The following is a 5,740-nucleotide window of genomic DNA, read 5'->3' as shown; positions in this document are numbered from 1 at the left end:
TCACGCCAAGCAGGTTTCACAAAGATAGATGCTGAACTAGGGAAGAGAGTACACTCATATCAGAATACTGTCAGGTATTTTAGATTGGTAAGAAAGCAGAATTTAAAATAAGGGGGGGCAACCATTCATATTTGAAGTCCACAACAGGTTGCAAGAATAAATTAAATACACAAGTCCCACCTGTAAATTCAGTTACCCACCAGCATCCAAAATGCACACAAACCTCAACTGCAATATGACATTTTATTTCCTTCATGGAATTGTCATTAGCTTGCTTCATTAAGCCATCTAAAATAAGCTATTTTGTACATCTTCTGTTCCCCAGCTTTTTAAATGCAATACATGGAAAGTTATAATTTTTTCCAAAGACTTTTAAAGCTTGTTTTACATAAAGATAGCTTGGAAAATAATCATATTCAAGAACATATTACATTTAATTCCTCTTGTTATTGAGACAATATTAAAATTGAAAGATTCAGGAGTTTCTGAGTTTTCATTGAGCAAGGACATGATTTTGCAAAAAGGGATCCCTGTTTCTATGACTGTTAGAATTTAAGGTCTTTGAAGGATTTGTTCCACAAAGATTTCGTATTTTCCTCTATTTCCTCACAGTGAATTAAAACACAAAAAACCCCCAAACCCAAATGAAAAACCCAACACCTTACCTTACTGGTATCATCATCTCTCTCAGGCAATTTATAACTGGTTGCTACTTTTAGAGATAGAGTCAAAGAAGTTATTTACTAATCTAAATAAACTCTCCTATATTATCTTTCATTATAAAAAGCAGCATATACTACCTTATTATTTTTTTATTTAAATTTTAAAATAGGAATTTTAAAGTAATGCAGGAAGCCAACACTTAACGCTAATTAATCTGTATCCATGTTGCACTGCACTTTTCGCATATGAAAAAAATAAACCTTCTAAAATTTTCTTCCTAATTCCTTCCCTCCCTTAAACTTCTGTGACAACCTATCGCTGACCTATAATGTCCCCTTAGACTAAAAATGGAGGAAGCTCTCCAATCTATTGCTAATAGGAAACAATGCAGTACAAGATTGCTTCAGAGAATTCCCAGAACTCTTCTTTGCAAAAAAGTATGGAAATTCCCCAGGGAACACTGTATGGTGCATTTATACCCCAAAGCATCAGGAATCTATATATGAAAGATCTGAAGTAATTCAGAATCTTCATTACATCCTAGTTGATCTAACTTCAAATCACATTTGATACAAGTTTGAAGATATTGTCATGATTACCAGTACTGTAAGATTACTCTTAGAGTTAAATATTTAAGCTGGTCACTGAAGAGATGATTCAGAGAACAAGTTAAAAAAACTGTAACATCAGATATCTGAGCACCTCAGCCAATAGCGAACCACAGTGTGACACTGGATGCACAGTGAATGCCTTGCCAAATTCTGTTAAATATACAGCAGTTTATCTCCTGGATTAGTAGAGCAAAAAGGCAGCCATTTTCCTCTAGATTGCTCTGTGGGCAGAAAACATCAAAGGTACAAGCAGGAAAAGTATTATCTTTATCTGCTTATAAAAGCAGAAGGCATTACTGTCACTTTTACTGCACTTCTTAATACTTATTTTTAGAACATGCTTTCTCTCTCCTGTTAAATCATAAAACTGCTTTCAAAAGGCAGTGGAAATTCAGGGAGGAAAACACCCCCAGAAGTTATGAGATTATGATTAAAACATTTTATTACTGAGTATTGGTAATTCATTTCAAGTTACCTCTACAGGATAGTCAGTGACACATCTTATTGAAATTCTAATCCAAAGATTGCTTTTAAAATTATTATTTCTCCTTTCAAAGACTAACAAAAATATAGTTTGATCCTCCCCCAATACCCAATGCAACATTTCCATTTCAGTGTTAGATTACACTGCATAATCATTTTTCCATTGGGAACAACTATTTTTCATATTTTATGAATGTGACACTGAATCCTTCTACCACACATCCACTGGGAACTGGGTTTTGAGCTGCAATTTTTTTTTTTTCCCCCAATAGCCTGAGTTCTGTTCCTTTAAGAGTTTGCATTCCCCTTTGTTAAGCTTAGTTGATCTGCCTAATGATGGATTTAACTAAGCGGCCATATAAATCTAGCCATGAATACCTATTTCTTAATTACTGAAGACTTTAGGAGTAGGACAGAAATCTTTACTGTTGGATGGTATAGACATGGAAAGAGGAATCCCTATGTTGCAAAGTACATTCAGGACAGTGGTGCTTCTGGTTTTCACTGAAGAACAGCAATATGAAAACACAAGTAACCCTCAGCTTGGTTGATCTCTGTCCATTCCCCCCCTTTTTGGAGACAAACTCTATAGCTCCAGATTCAGTTGCAGAAGCGTTTACAAAGAGATGGTACTCAATCTGTGAGTTATGTCCTAAAAGGAAACTTCTTCTGACAGCTTATCCCATAAACTACATTTCAGAAGCCCCATTTCCTAATTATTTCCCAATTCCTTATTATTACTAATTCTAAAGCTACTCTGGCTTTTAGCTATGGGGTTTTTTTTCAGATTTTTCAAGAACTAAAGACAGACCCTGCTGACATCTGTTGGTTCCCACATACAATGGCTGTTTACTTTGCTTTATATAGTCTACAACGACATCCAACAGCATACTCCCAATTCAAAATCCTGATTACAGTTTTGTGGTAAAGATGTTTAAAGACAAAAGAAAAGAGCATGTCTAAACACTTCAGATGTACTATAAGGGAGCCAACTCCTGATCTATATATTTCACATACTGAAAGTCCAGATTTAAAAATCTGATCACATACATCCCTCAAAAAAACCCCCAAACCAACCCAACTTTTTTCCCTCAAAAAAGAATAAATGAGTCAAATCCCTGTTATAATATAGCTGAGCTTTCTGGGACAACTCCCCTAACCCTAGCTGAATTTGTCTGGCCAACTCACATCTACAAATATATTCTGGTTGTCAACTGTGATCAACTTTACTTATTACTATGTGTCTGTTACCAGATGTATGATTTTATAGCAGTTGGTTCACTCAAAGCATATACAACTTTTATCCATAAAGATACTCTACCACCCAGAAGGCTCTCAACACATTGTACTTACAGTAACTTCCCATTCAACAAAGCCCAGTTCTCTCCAGAATAAAACTCCAGTTATTTCAAGTCTAGATCTGGCTTTTCCTATGTTTTGTCCTATTTAGCTTCGAAGCATCAGACTGCATGCCCTTTTAAGTAGAGTGGGACCCTGCAAACACATACAGGGAAACATGTGAAAGACAAGAAATATTTCCAAAAGCTTTTTGCTTTAACTAGTTAAAAGTTTAGAAGACCCCTTAACCTCAAAATAGACAAGCAAAAACCCTGAATTTTTTGTAGAAGGACTCCTCAGATGCATACTGAAAACTGAATCTCTTCTCTTGTGATAACTGTAGTGAAATCACCATAATCTTTAAACCTGCTTTGTTCAAGTAGTGTTGTCTACCAAACCGGCATGTCACCATATTGACAATTAGCATTGTTTATATTCTATTACAAAACAGAGAAGTTTAAGGGGAGAGAGGAAAAAAAAAGCCCACAACTCTCTCCAGTATAGTCTTAAGGATACCTTAATCAAGGTCTCTTTCAGCCTTTGGGAGCTGGATCATATTTATTTCTTCTTAGCTAGGATAGATCTTACACAGCACAGTGACTCAGGATGGGAAAGGACTAAACCAAAGCAAGCAAGTTACCCTGTTGCTGTCAAAGAATATTCTACAATCTTCTACTGAACAGTTATTTCATTTTTAAATACACCACTGAGAATCATCCTGCAAATAGGAGACAAAGAACATAATTTCTGAAGATGCTAAAATACTTCAGATTCTGCTAAAATACTAACCAGTATTGTTACCCCTTTAAAATACTCAAGAGATTAATTTTTTATATTTTCTTTTTTTTCCCCACAGATCCTTGTAGCTTCTGGTATCACTACTGCTTCCACAGAGAATAGATGTGGGATTAACTTGAGTGTGTTTAGAAGTTTTAGACACTGTTTTTCCTTGAAGGTCGACCTCAGATTTCCAAGAAAAACTGGGAAAGCCACTGAATGCTGATTGCTTGCCTTTTTGGGTGAAATCCTTGGGTATAGCTATCAGAGAGCTGCTACAGTTAATAATAAACACGGAGTTAGCAACCCTTCCATCCATTGTTGCCTTTTTAAACTACAGAGTTTATGCTTGCACTGACAGAAGCAGCATTTAAACATCAAAATCTGTCAACTTCTTAACAACACAGCTCACCTCATTCATAAAGTAGTAGCTGTTTCATATTTTCACACAACAAAAGGAAAGCAGCTTCCAACTGTGAAGCCTGGTTTCAGCAGCTGTCAGTAGCAATAGAGGATGAATAAGTCATTACCAGAAGAGGGGAAGAATAGTATCTTGCTTCTGTGCAGTTCTTTAGAAAAAGACCTACTAAATTGCTTGCTTAAGGGGAAAGGTCAGAGTTCAAACAAACTTAAAACTACTACTGTACCTTCATTTCCTGCGACTTATATCTATGCAGACTATAAGGCCAGAGCTCAGGGTCTCCTCATCCCAGGGATCTAAATAAATTAGATGGAAGTTCTTACTAAAAGGCTTACCTGACTAATCTCCCAGCCAGTGTAAGGTCCTTCCCATTCACATGTATTGCGTGCAATTATAGATGCTCATTAATAGAAGACATTTCTCTCTGCCTGTTATTAGGGACAGAACTGGATATCCATGCTGAGTGTACCAGAATTTAGAGTCAAAAGGAGCCCGTCACCTCATGTCTACAAACATCAGTTATCCCAAATTTGGCCTGCAGGGCTTACTTCCTTCAGCAGCAGAATATGAAATTCCTTGGCCCTATTTGTCAGAGACACCAGATGGTCTTATTGATACAAAGCCAGAGTTGCAAGGGAACCCAAGCCCTGCTTTTAATACAGTTTTCAGAATTGTCTTTAAATGGGCAATTTTGCATGCTGTCAAACCTCTAAAGGGGACAACACCAGAGAACCTGACATTCAGAACATCAACCCCTCCCACTCTTATAAGCTTCTTTGGTTAATACGCTTGACAAGGTTATTGAGCACTTTTAACAAGGAAAACTACCCATATCTTTAAATTTGTCAAAATTAATGATTTGGCATATTGAAGACTGCAAATTAGCTTGAGGGCAGGGAACACTCTGAGAAAGCTTTTCTTCCAAATAAGCCGCTATAAATCAGCAAACCGAGTAGGCAAAGAATGGTAGAGAGACATTCAGCATCTCTCAAATGACATGCCCTATTCAGGACTTTTTTGTTCTGCATTAAATAAACTTAATTAGGCTAGTCTCATCGCTGAAGTCTGTCAGCTTCTTCTTCTAGTCAGTGTAAAAAAAAAATCTTGCTTTTTGTACACTTTTTGCGAATTGAAAGTGTTTTAACTAAAAAAGCAACCCTAAGTATTTGTGGAATAAATTGACGCATTTTAAGCGAAGGTTGAGACCTGTCCTTTGAAACCATATATCCTTGTCTTGACCCAAGAACCACTTACTGCAAGTCTGAGGTAGAACAGGTTAAAAAAAGACTGAATAACTTCATGTTCATGTAAGGCATTCTGTGAGATTTAGAGAATCACACCTGCATATGTAAGGTTGCTGATGGAACAAATTACACTATTACTCTTTGTAATCAGATATATTCAGTGATGATTCATTCTGCCTCCCTTTAAAACAGCTTACGGCTCC

At 36.5% G+C, this 5,740-nt stretch overlaps 1 protein-coding gene across 4 annotated transcripts in view; it reads right to left on the bottom strand.

The window, feature by feature from the left end:
- Positions 1-20: 20 nt before the first annotated feature.
- The window catches only part of ALS2 (alsin Rho guanine nucleotide exchange factor ALS2), a 52,117-nt gene continuing 46,397 nt past the window's right edge, over positions 21-5,740 (bottom strand). Inside the window, exons 36-38 of one of the 4 annotated variants that reach the window (XR_012044245.1) lie at positions 4,520-4,589; positions 4,285-4,367; positions 3,123-3,251 (exon numbers count right to left, since the gene is read on the bottom strand). The gene's annotated coding sequence lies outside the window, so the exon portion shown is untranslated. Of the gene's footprint in view, positions 37-3,122; positions 3,252-4,284; positions 4,368-4,519; positions 4,590-5,740 lie in introns of those variants that run through there. The other 3 variants (XR_012044246.1, XR_012044248.1, XR_012044247.1) reach the window with 3 other exon arrangements.

This window comes from Ciconia boyciana, chromosome 10 (genome assembly GCF_034638445.1).
Source record: "Ciconia boyciana chromosome 10, ASM3463844v1, whole genome shotgun sequence".
Taxonomy (NCBI): domain Eukaryota; kingdom Metazoa; phylum Chordata; class Aves; order Ciconiiformes; family Ciconiidae; genus Ciconia; species Ciconia boyciana.
Note: the sequence above shows the minus strand (reverse complement) of the source record. Positions and strands in the feature narration are given on the sequence as shown.